Source organism: Babylonia areolata, chromosome 19, assembly GCF_041734735.1.
Source record: "Babylonia areolata isolate BAREFJ2019XMU chromosome 19, ASM4173473v1, whole genome shotgun sequence".
Taxonomy (NCBI): domain Eukaryota; kingdom Metazoa; phylum Mollusca; class Gastropoda; order Neogastropoda; family Buccinidae; genus Babylonia; species Babylonia areolata.
Window position 1 is genome coordinate 40641159 of NC_134894.1, and position 12328 is coordinate 40653486.

The 12328-nt window shown below is 45.1% G+C and overlaps 1 protein-coding gene and 1 pseudogene across 2 annotated transcripts in view; one reads left to right on the plus strand and one right to left on the minus strand.

The window, feature by feature from the left end:
- The window catches only part of LOC143293706 (uncharacterized), a 37839-nt gene that overhangs the window by 11600 nt on the left and 13911 nt on the right, over positions 1-12328 (minus strand). The gene's annotated exons all lie outside the window — the stretch shown is intronic.
- On the plus strand, positions 1472-11059 carry LOC143293952 (tubulin alpha-1 chain-like; annotated as a pseudogene).

The window sequence follows — 12328 nt, forward strand, 5'->3', positions numbered from 1 at the left end:
AGATTGGTTCTGTAAATCCAATGGATTCCTGCTATATTACAAGATCGTAATAAACTTCTGTTACATTTTGTATCACACACCGCCCTGTGAACTTTCAGTGGTGCTGAAAGCATTTTTTAAACGGATAAACCGCTTTATTAAGCTTACCGATCCATTTGGCAAACCATTGAGTACACAAAATTCTGTGTACTTATTTACTTATCTAGCTTGATTATAATCTTTAAAACGGGTATAACGTTCCTGTACAATACAACTCAGAATAAGAAAAAAAAATAGTTTGGAACACAAATCTAAAATAAACGAGACAAAACAGGCGCAAATAGTTATCAGTTGGAACATAAGGAATCAAATGTATATCGGTGACGACTGTCCAGAAATGAAGAAAGCTTTTAATGAAGGACAACACTGGCACAATAGCCGAATGGTAAAAGCATTGAACTTTCAATCTGAGGGTCCGGGGTTCCAGTCCCGGTTACGGTGTCTACTTGGTAAAGGGTGGAGATTTTTCCGATCTCCCAGGTAAACATAATGTGCAGACCTGCTAGTGCCTGAACCCCATTCGTGTGTATACGCATGCAGAAGATCAAATACGCATGCTCAAGATCCCATAATCCATGTCAGCGTTCGGTGGGTTATGGAAAGACGATCATCAAACCCGGCATGGAACCCCCCTCCCAGAAAACAGAGTGTGACTGCCTACATAGCGGGGTAAAAACGGTCAAACACGTAAAAGCTTACTCGTGTATACGAGTGACTGTGGGAGACGCAGCCCGCGAAGGACGGAGGGACAGACAATATGACAAAGACTTGAGTTCCAGTTTCAAGACGGTGTTAAAAATGCGAATGCTTCACAACAAAGACTTGAGAAAAGGTGAAGAACAGTCCGGGAAGACGGAAACTGAGGAGAGCACAGAAGGGAACAGTGTGAAATTTCAAGCGTTTAGATTTAGAAAACAATGACACTGCTTTTAACGAAGGTTTCTCTGCAAAAATGAAGCAGAATGGCAGGCAAACCTCCAGTAATGTCTGAATTATTTCAATTCCCCAGTATGGCCGTCTATCTGGCATTGGCTATCTGGGTGTTGAGAGAGACAGACAGACAGACAGGGAAAGCAAAATGACGTATGTACGGAGTATATACTCAAAGCCATAGCCGCTGTGGAGGGGTAAACGATCAACATAAGGAACATTGATTTGTTTGAATTGTGTGTGTGTTGTCGATGGTGGTGGTGGTGGTGGTGGTGTTCTTGCTCACGTTCCAAACATTTTTTTCAGTCCCTGAACGTCCTTTCTTTTCCTGAAGTTGGCGTTACAAAACAACCGTTAAGCTGAACGCAACCCAGGACCTGTTTTCAGGGTCTATCCGTCGGGCATCCACACCACACGGACCACCACCACCACCACCACCACCCACGAACCTGAATAGATTTTACAAGACCGTGTCCACCACCACCACCACCACTACCGAACAATGGCGGCCATTCACGCCGGATGTGACGCACGCCAACGGACTGATTTACGATCAGCTGGCACGGCCAAAGGGTCACCACTCGGTGCGCTCTCACGGCCATCCTCCACTTTCACCTGCCGAGGTTTACGACGCCTTGGGTCGATGGTGTCTTTGGAAGACAGGGAGCGGAAGGGGGACGGGGGGTCATGAGTCCGTGGGTTATGTGTGAATGATGGCCGGGATGGCCACTCGTCTGTTGGATGGCTTGTTGTGTTGAGCTGCCAATAGCTGGGTAGGCACATGTATTGTCGTGGTTCGTCCTAGCTCTGTGACCAAAGAGGGTGTTCTGAGGTCAGGTTTCAGAATGCCTGGGCACACTTTTTGACCTAGATGACCTCTGTGTTGGTTTATGTATCAGTACGTACCGTGCGTGCACGTGCACTCGTGCTGCGAACACAGGTACACCCGGCGCGCGCCTGCTCTCTCTCTCTCTCTCTCTCTCTCTCCCCCCTCTCTCTCTCTCACACACACATACGCGCGCGCTGTGAACCGCTTCCAAATCTGTATCTGGTATAATTCCTTAATTTCTAAAACAGCAGTTGCACTTCAGACAATCCAAACCAAGGAGGCATTACAATTGAATTTGAGCGTGATCGATGTGGAGATGTGGATTTGCAGTCCAGTGCACGACAGACAAATATGCAAAAGAAAAATTACATCCGTCCATGTACAGCATTCAAGCCAAAAGAGTGGGGGTGGATGTGGAGGTGGCAGAAAATAATCGTGTCGGACTGACCTGAGAGATCAGCATCACATGACTCACACATGAAAGAGAAAAAAAACACCCCGAGCAGCTGGTGACCGGCAAGGAGAACGCTGCCAACAACTATGCCCGATTCCACTACACCATCAACAAGGAGATCGTCGACCTCGTCCTCAACAGAATCCGGAAGCTGGCTGACCAGTGCGCGGTCTGCAGGGCTTCATCTTCCACTCCTTCGGTGGTGGCACCGGCTCTGGCTTCACCTCTCTGCTGATGGATCGTCTGTCTGTGTACTACGGCAAGAAGTCCAAGCTGGAGTTAGCCATCTACCCTGCTCCCCTGGTGTCCATCTCCGTGCGTGGTGGAGCCCTACAACTCCCTCCCGACCACCCACACCACCCTGGAGCACTCAGACTGGGCATTCATGGTGGACAACGAAGCCATCAACGACATCTGCCGCCGCAACCTGGACATCGAGCGCCCCACCTACACCAACCGTCTGATCGGCCAGATCGTCTCCTCCATCACCGCCTCCCTGCGCTTTGACGGCGCCCTGAACGTGGATCTCACTGAGTTCCAGACCAACTTGGTGCCCTACCCCCGTATCCACTTCCCCCTGGCCACCTACGCCCCCGTCATCTCCGCCGAGAACGCCTACCACGAGCAGCTGTCTGTGGCTGAGATCACCAACGCCTGCTTCGAGCCGACCAACCAGATGGTGAAATGCCAGCCCCGCCACGGCAAGTGCATGCAGACTTTGAGTGGTGGTCTGGATGCTAGTCACTCGGATGAAACGATAAACAGAGGTCCCGTGTGCAGCATGCACTTAGCGTACGTAAAAGAACCCACGGCAACCAATGGGTTGTCCCTGGCAAAATTCTGTAGAAAAATCCACTCCGATAGGAAAAACAAAACTGCACACAGGAACAAAATACAAAGAAAAAAATGGTTGGCGCTCTCAGTGTAGCGACTCGCTCTCCCTGGGGAGAGCAACCCGGATTTCACACAGAGAAATCTGTTGCGACAAAAAAAAAAGAAGAAATAAAATACAACTATTGAAACACTGAACTGTCAGAAATTAAAATCAAGTATAACTGACACGTAAAAAAATTGAGAATACCTGTTGAAACATGGACTGAGTGGGCATCTTCACTGTTCAGTAGATTTTAAGTTTTCATCAGTACGCAGATACTGACACATTGGATATTAGAAGCTGCAGTATTCACATGCACACGAATGCATAACAAAGCTAAGTCATGGCTGGGAATGTGTACTTTTCTAACATTTGTCATCTTCATGTCAGTTGTACACAAGTTTCAGTGCGAGTACGTGCGTACTTACAAGGATGGGTGCGTGCGTAACTACTTGTTCCTGTGAGTGCATGTTTGTATGGAAGTGACTGCGTGCTTGCGTAAGGAAACACAGAGCTTATAGAGAAAAAGAATATTTTACAGGCTCCCCCTTCCTTCCTTACAATGAAGTGTCGCGGTGTCAGCCTAGTCCAACTGCGGCCTATCTATTGAAGTGGGGAGGGGGGGGGGGAACAGTAACATCGTGGATATGTCGGATCCTGCTAAACGTGTCCTTGACATTACGATACCTTTCGATTCTGAAGTCTTAGGGCGATAAGTCTGACACGATCGATATGTGCCCTGCTGGTTCCTGTAGTGATATACGGTATGCAATAACACCACGTTGCTGTGACCTCCTGTCACCTGCTCCGGATTGTTTAAATCAGATAGCTTCTCTAACCTGAGCTGACAGATAGCGGCACTGACTGACGACCTTTGGATGTCGGAAAGTGGCGACTTCTCTCATGTTAACGATTTATTGATCCGCATAGCACTCAAAAGAATCTCAGAATCTTCGATTCCCTGTACTTGTAAGCTTCCGTCTTGTTATCGGATCGTGACCCGGAGCCCAACAATACCCCCATCTCACCCCCCTCGCACCCCCCTCACCCCCGGCCCCCATCTTCCCCATCACCCAACGTCCTCCCATGCACTGTCTCCCCCCAGTCTCCAAGCTGTCCTAAACTATGAATATGACTTGACTTTCATAAGTACTGAGAATTGTTTATAAAAATTAATGTTGTCACGAAAGAAGTTTTGTGATTATTGCTGAGTACGACAATGGCAATTTCCAACCAAGCCACTCTCAGCTACGTTCAGCAGATTCGCAAAAGCGCTATCACAAAAAGTAATTATAAAGAGTAAGAAAGACAAATGAGTTCAAGCCTTTAACATCTGAAATGATGCAGAAAAAATCCCGATGATTAATTATAATCCGATGTTAAAAATTCAACACAAGTGGTTTCTAAAAGACCGTTTAAAAAAGCTACTGTGTGTCAGAATGTATGAACGTAAAGCAAACCCGAAACAAAGACAGGAGTTAAAAGGGATAAATTATATATAAATATATATGTATGTATGTATGTATTATAGATCTTTAACCCATTGTTAAGTCCAGCATCTATAATTACAGCGGGCTGGATGGGGAAAATACTATTTTAGACTACCTACACACGACCGAATCTACTGTTCGTCGGAGCGAATGATCAATCTCAAAGCTGTTCGTCGCGATCAAAATGAATACAGTAAATGTACCCCTCGCTGGGGTTTTCACAGACCAGTGGATGTGACTGACAACAATCGATCTCTAGGTAATTCATTTTCACACACCCCATCTATAAAGAACTTGGGGCAGAAGGTATAATGTAACCTTTGAGACGAGTGGTTAAAGAGTTGGACTTTCAATCTGAGTGTCCGAGGTTCGAATCTCGGTAACGGTGCCTGGTGGGTAAAGGGTGGAGATTTTTCCGATCTCCCAGGTCAGCATATGTGCAGACCTGCTTGTGCCTGAACCCCCTTCGTTTGCATACGCAAGCAGAAGATAAATACGCACGTTAAAGATCCTGTAATCCATGTCAGCGTTCGGTGGGTTATGGAAACAAGAACATACCCAGCATGCACACCCCGAGAACGGAGTATCGCTGCCTACATGGCGGGGTAAAAACGGTCATACACGTAAAAGCCCACTCGTGTACATTTTGATTGATTGATATGGATACTTATATAGCGCCTGTCCTCGGTCGGAGACCAAGCTCTAAGCGCTTTACAAACAAGGGGTCATTTTGCACAACAGGCCGATTACCTGGGCGCTCATCATTCGTTTCCTGTGTCATTTAATCAGATTTCAGGCACGCATACATACACACTAAGACAAACATGTAACATTTAACATTTTACGTGTATGACCGTTTTGTTTATTTACCTCGCCATATAGGCAGCCATACTCCGTTTTCGGGGGTGTGCATGCTGTGTATTTTCTTGTTTCCATAATCACCGAACGCAAGTCTGTCAAGCCTGTCGTGCATGCGAGTGAACGTGGGAGTTGCAGCCCACGAACGAAGCAGCAGCATTTGATTTCTCTTTCTGCGTTTCATTAAAAGTGATAAACGCCTAAATCACTTGCTCAGCTTGATTCAAATTTTCCACAGTGACGTTTCCAAAACTCGTTAAGTTAGCCCCACCTACAGGAAAGTAATGTTCGATCAGCTGCAAGAAAAAAAAAAGAAAAAAAGAAAGAAAAGAAAACGAAATGATACATGAAATCGGAGACGCATACAGGGATAGGAAGAGATTATGATAATCATAAAAAAGAAATGAAACACACAAAATAGAACTGACGCTTAAACTTATTCGATCTTCTAAAAGACGGGGATATTACCACTGAGAAGAGGGGGGGGGGGGGGGCTGAAAAAGGACAAAGGCAAAAACACGGTGAGCTCGGATCGGAGACAGCACACACACACACACACACACACACACGACAGTACACACACACACACACACACACACACACACACACACACACACACACACACACACACACACACACACACACGACAGTACACACACACACACACACACACACACACACACACACACACACACACACACACACAGAGGGAGAGCCAAGTCACAGCCCAGGTGACTGAGGGGTTCATTCCACGTTTCAATCACCGGCACCAATAACAGACAGGTGATTGTGACATACGTCAGCCCTTTACTTTCTTCTGTCGCCCATCAATCTATGGACACAGACGATCCGTGTTTAACAGGCCAGTAAATCGGCGGCTGGGCCTGCTGAGAACCTGCACAGCATGGTGCTATCGTTTTCTCCTCCCCCCCCCCCACCCCCCCCCCTTCCAATCCCCCTTACCCGTTTCTTTTTTTTTCCATTCCCCTGTGCGAGTCCGAACTTGTGTTAGATTTTTTTTTTTTTAATTTGTTCCGCCTCCTCTCACATTACATTTTCACCACCTGTATCTTTTACCAGTGATCGTGTGTGAGGGGGGGCGGGGTGGAGGGGGGGAAACTGGGGGGAGAGGTAGAAAGGGAGTGGTGGAAGTTTGGGAGGTAATGGGGCGGATAGGGATGGGAATTTGGGGCGGGAGAGGGCGGCGTGGTGGGGGTGTGGGGGGGTGGAGGGCGAGGGCAGAGTTTAGGGGAAGGTATGGTGGTGGATGAGGTATGTGTGTGTTTGGTGTTTTCGTGTGTTTACGCACAACAATATATATATATATATATATATATATATATATATATATATATACACACACACACACACATGTGATTGTGTGTGTGTGTGCGTGTGTGTGTGCGCGTGTGCGTGCGTGTGTGCTATATACGCGTGCACAGTAACAAACATACAGAACATAGGTTCACTTGCACCTTGTGGTTAGCCCCAACACCTCCCCCGACCCTATCCTCTCCAGTCACTTTGTTAGGGGGTAGGTAAAATATCACACCAAGTGAAATGACGTAGAATTGCAACTACTTCTTCCACAACATACCAACAAACCCCTTTATATCAGCAGGCAGCAGCATGACGTAATCTGAGACTGAAGTCAGGTCAGAATGCATCGGTGCCACCTTGATTTATATATATGGTTCACAAAAAGTTGACGACCACTTGAAAACTCGCAGTATCCCCTTTGGTTTTCTTTTGGGGGTCGTGCAGTGAATGCAGCCAGTGTATTCAGTCACAACCAGAGGTACTTTCTTGCACGTAAACTTCCATTTATTTTGACGATGAAAAACAGCCGTCGTTTATAAACCATTGTATAGCTGTAAAATTTTTTTGGCTGTAACGCCCAATTTTTTTCACAAGCAATTTTCAAGCTGTACCCGATGCACGTGTGGATGAAACAGCCGTTTTTTGTGTTCAACGAGGACAGCGGTAGGCTGTATGCAGCATGGAGCATTTAAATATTGTCTTTTTTTTAAATAAAGGAAAATATGCTTATATGAAGTTGTTTCTTAATTTTTTATGAAGTCTGTTGATCAGAATCCACACGAATGTAAACGGCCAGCGTGTAGATGGGCAGAGCATTAGAACGCAAGCGGTGGTTAAATCACGGACCGAATCAAGACCGACCAGTTCTGAACATCAAACGTGCGTCCCCTCTGCGACACGGAAAGACAGCGGCACGCACTTCCTTGCTCAGTCACGCAAAGTCAGCTTTGACACCTTGACGACGAACTTGTCATGATCATAGGGGTCAACGCACACTGGCATGCTCTTTCTCAGTGTGAGATGCTTTGCTTTTTTCTCAGTGTGAGATGTTTTGCACAGAACTCCGCTTAACAACAATATACTTTTATACAAAATTTCCTTTTATGCACTCGGCAGAAAGACACTTTATTGTCCGACATAGTTCCCATTGACGAACATGGCTGTCTAATACATTGACCAGTCACCATAATTAAACAGTCACTGACAATGTCTTCCCCGCATCTTTCTCTTACGAACAGCAGTAAACAAAGTAGATAGGGAAGTCCACACAGAAATAAAATCGCTATTCAAAACTTAATAATTGATGCCAGTTCTGTTAAGCATTAAAGCCAAATGCATAGGACGTTCTTGTCTCTGTACCATTCCTACGCTAACGAATTTCGAACATCATTTTAAGGTAAAACCTAATTTCACGTATCCAGAATACTTATTTTCATTTCCCAATCACTGTTTACAAGTTAGGTTTTATTTGGTCATCTAGATAATAAATACGAATGACTATTTTGTGCTTTTTCTGTTTCAATTATTCAGCTCAAAACTAAAAGACAATCCATAACGTTTTCTCCCTATTCTGACTCTCCTTGTGTCTAATGATAGGAATATCTTGGGTCGATAACTTGGAAAGGAGTTTTATGAATATCTGCACGTTCCAGTCAACGATAAAAGATGACGATGAATCGTCGAATGGGACAAAACACTGGTAAAAGTTATTTGGAGTGATTATTTTCACTTTGATTGAAAACAAAAAGCAAAAATATGTTTTGGTAAAAAAAAATAATAATAATAAAATAAAATAAAAAAGAAGTGCAATTCAAGCTTACATGAAGACATATCGAAGCAACACAATACAACACAGAAGAAATGAGAAGGACCAGAAAGAATGAACAACCGAAGTAGAGATCCCCAAAGATGGAAGGTTGTGTTTTTTGGGTGGAGGTTAGGGGTGCTGCGGGTGGGGGATGGGGCTGTTGAAAGGGGTGTAGACACCTGTCAAAACCAATCACGACATGGGTGCTGCGGGTGGGGGATGGGGCTGTTGGAAGGGGTGTAGACACCTGTCAAAACCAATCACAACATGGGTGCTGCGGGTGGGGGATGGGGCTGTTGGAAGGGATGTAGACACCTGTCAAAACCAATCACGACATGGGTGTTGCGGGTGGGGGATGGGGCTGTTGGAAGGGGTGTAGACACCTGTCAAAACCAATCACGACATGGGTGCTGCGGGTGGGGGATGGGGCTGTTGGAAGGGATGTAGACACCTGTCAAAACCAATCACGACATGGGTGTTGCGGGTGGGGGATGGGGCTGTTGGAAGGGGTTGTAGACACCTGTCAAAACCAATCACGACATGGGTGTTGCGGGTGGGGGATGGGGCTGTTGGAAGGGGTGTAGACACCTGTCAAAACCAATCACGACATGGGTGTTGCGGGTGGGGGATGGGGCTGTTGGAAGGGGTGTAGACACCTGTCAAAACCAATCACAACATGGGGCCAAAATTAATTAGTGATGAACATAAATTATGCGTACATCAATGTGTTGCGTGTACATGTGGAGCAGTGAGGCTTGTGTATGTGGAACTGGAGGGGAGAAAGAGAGGAGGCTGGGGTAAGGGGGGAGGGGGCAGAGATAATTCATATTCAAGCTGCACATAAAAATAAATACATGTAGCTCTTGCCTTCCCCCTTCCCACTCCCCAACTGTCTTCATACCTTCTACAGACACCCCTCCCATTCCCCCCCCCCCACACACACACACACCCCATCTCCACCCAACTTAAGTGCGGCTTCAACACAAAGGCGATCGTGTAATTGGGTCCAAACACGACAGATAGTCGTTAAAAAACGAAAATAAAAAGGGTGTTCAGCTTGACTGCACAGAAAATTGTACATAATCTCTGTGTGTGTGTGTGTGTGTGTGTGTGTGTGTGTGGTGTTTGTTCTTGTTTGTGTGTGTGTGTGTGTGTGTATGTGAACTTAATATGTTCGAGGTCTCTCTCTCTCTCTCTCTCTCTCTCTCTGAAAGCGAACTGAATCAGACTTTTGGTGATTTCTGTCCTTGGCAGCTTTTAGAGTTTCTGATTGTGTCTGTTATAAGCAAGCCCCTTTATCATGTTTACTATTCCACGCAAGACTGGAGGCCGACAGTTTCCCTTTCAAATGCTCTTTCGTTAAATGAACCATATACGACGCTTTCATCTAAAATGCTGGAAGGCGACTTGCTTCATACAGTGGCAAATTTGATGACAGATCTTAAAAAGGTGGCACCACTTGTGTGCAAGAGACCACATCAAAACAGCTTTGCTCAAAGTGTGTGTGTGTGTGTGTGTGTGTGTGTGTGTGTGTGGAGAGAGAGAGAGAGGAAAGGCATATAGGGAACTGTAGGTATAAGATTTGATTTGCATGTTTATTTGTGCCAATGTTTGAATGATGAAACTCTCTCTCTCTCTCTCTCTCTCTCTCTCTCTCTCTCTCTCTCTCTCTCTCTGGGGTATTACGACAATTGTGAAGCATTACAAATATCTTGGTAAATTCTTTTCTATATGTTTTACCATTGAATTTGCCTATCAGAATATTGCCTTTCCGCCTACCTTGGAAAGACTCAGTTGAACATTAATTCGTTGACAGTGTTCTACTTCCAAGTTCAACCAACTGCTCACTATGACGCCGAGAAATGGAGTTTAGATGAAGCTGCTATGTACATAGAATGCATTAAAAAGTTATCCGTTTACTCTTAAGGCCTTCTGTGGACTTCATATCGAAACACCTTATGATTTTGTCTGAGTCACAGGTCGTTACTTTATCTACATAAAATCCTTCTTGCTGTCCAGATACTGGTTAGAAATAGTGTGCATGGGCGAAGAAAGATTTCCACTTCAAGAGTATAAAGTGTTATGTTGTTTCAATTAGAACCATGTGCCCCCCTCCCAAACCCCTCTCAAAAAGAAAAAAGAAAAGAAAAAAAAACATTGGGTTTCTGGTATCGAGGAATTTCCGTTTCAAAATGAATTCTCTTTTGTATGGATGAATCTAGGAGCAGAAAATGTAAACATCTTGTAAAAAGATACACGTCGAAAATTGATAACAGCTGACAAACTGGCAATAACTTGTCACAGCAGTTGTTTTTTGTTTGTTTGTTTTTTTTGTTTGTTTGTGTGTGTGTGTGTGGTGTGTGTGTGTGTGTGTGTGTGTGTGTGTGTGTTTACAAAACATGTAAATCATGTGTGAATTGCGAACAGTATCTTTTGTTTGACATTGACAGGCATGTAAAGCTTCTTTTGACAACATTTCCAAGACGTACAATAAGATATAGACATCACAGTATGGCAATATGGATAAAGAAATCGTACAGATGTAAATAAATTTACCGTGTCCTTTGTATACGAGTGAAAACAGACACTCAGAGAGGAGCGAGACAGGACAATCGGTCACATTTTCATTCCCCCAGCCGGTCAATAGAGACAAAAACACCGAGTGTCCAGAAATAGAAATAGCTCCCTACCGATTCCAGCCGCTGTCCACACAACAGAGTGGTATTTATAACCTGGCTGAGAAGTGGCCGCTATGGGCGGAATGTCTTCGTCACCACCCGGTTCCACCCTGCTGTCTTTGTCTGATCTCTTCTGTCTCACCCTCACCTCTCTCTCTCTCTTGGTTCTGACGCTACACCTTTTTTCCCCTCTACCACTGTGTCTGTCTGATCTCTTCTGTCTCTGTGTTCTGACGCTACATTTTTTTTTCCTCTACCGCTGTGTCTCTCTTATCTCTTCTGTCTTCACCTCTCTCCGTTCTGACACACCTTTTTTCCTCTACCGCTGTGTATGTCTTATCTCTTCTGTCTTCACCTCTCTCCGTTCTGACACACCTTTTTTCCTATACCGCTGTGTGTCTGATCTCTTCTGTCTCTCACTTCTCGGTTCTGACATATCACCTTTTTTCCCCCCTTTACCGCCCACCACCCTCCTTTTTATGCCTCCCTGTCACTCTCGCTACCCTCATCTCTGTGTCATTAACACGCACACCTGAGTATTTAAAAAAACAAACAAACGTGCAAGCAGGCAGCAGCAGAGCACTCACCCCTCACCACCACCACGACCCTAAGACACACACACACACACACATATACAACGCACTCATATACGTACATGAAATAACAAAGAATGAATCAACTCTGTGTGTGTGTGTGTGTGTGTGTGTGTGTGTGTGTGTGTTAGAATAAAGGGCTACATACATACTGCCTTACTGCCTTGTTCACATCCTCTCTCCTAAGGAAAACGAGGAACAACAAAACCAATGACAGAACACACACACACACACACACACACACACACACATTACGGTAAAAAGAAGGGGAAGAGACACACACAGAAACACAGTAAGAGCTGTAACATAGAGGGGAGAAAACGAAAACGTAGGAACGGGGATTTCCATGTCAGAAAACCATCAATAAGATGGAAACAACAGAAAGCAGGAAACACAAAAACTAAATCTTTAAATAAATAAGCGAAGCCGGAACTTCTTACTATTTACAACCAAGTC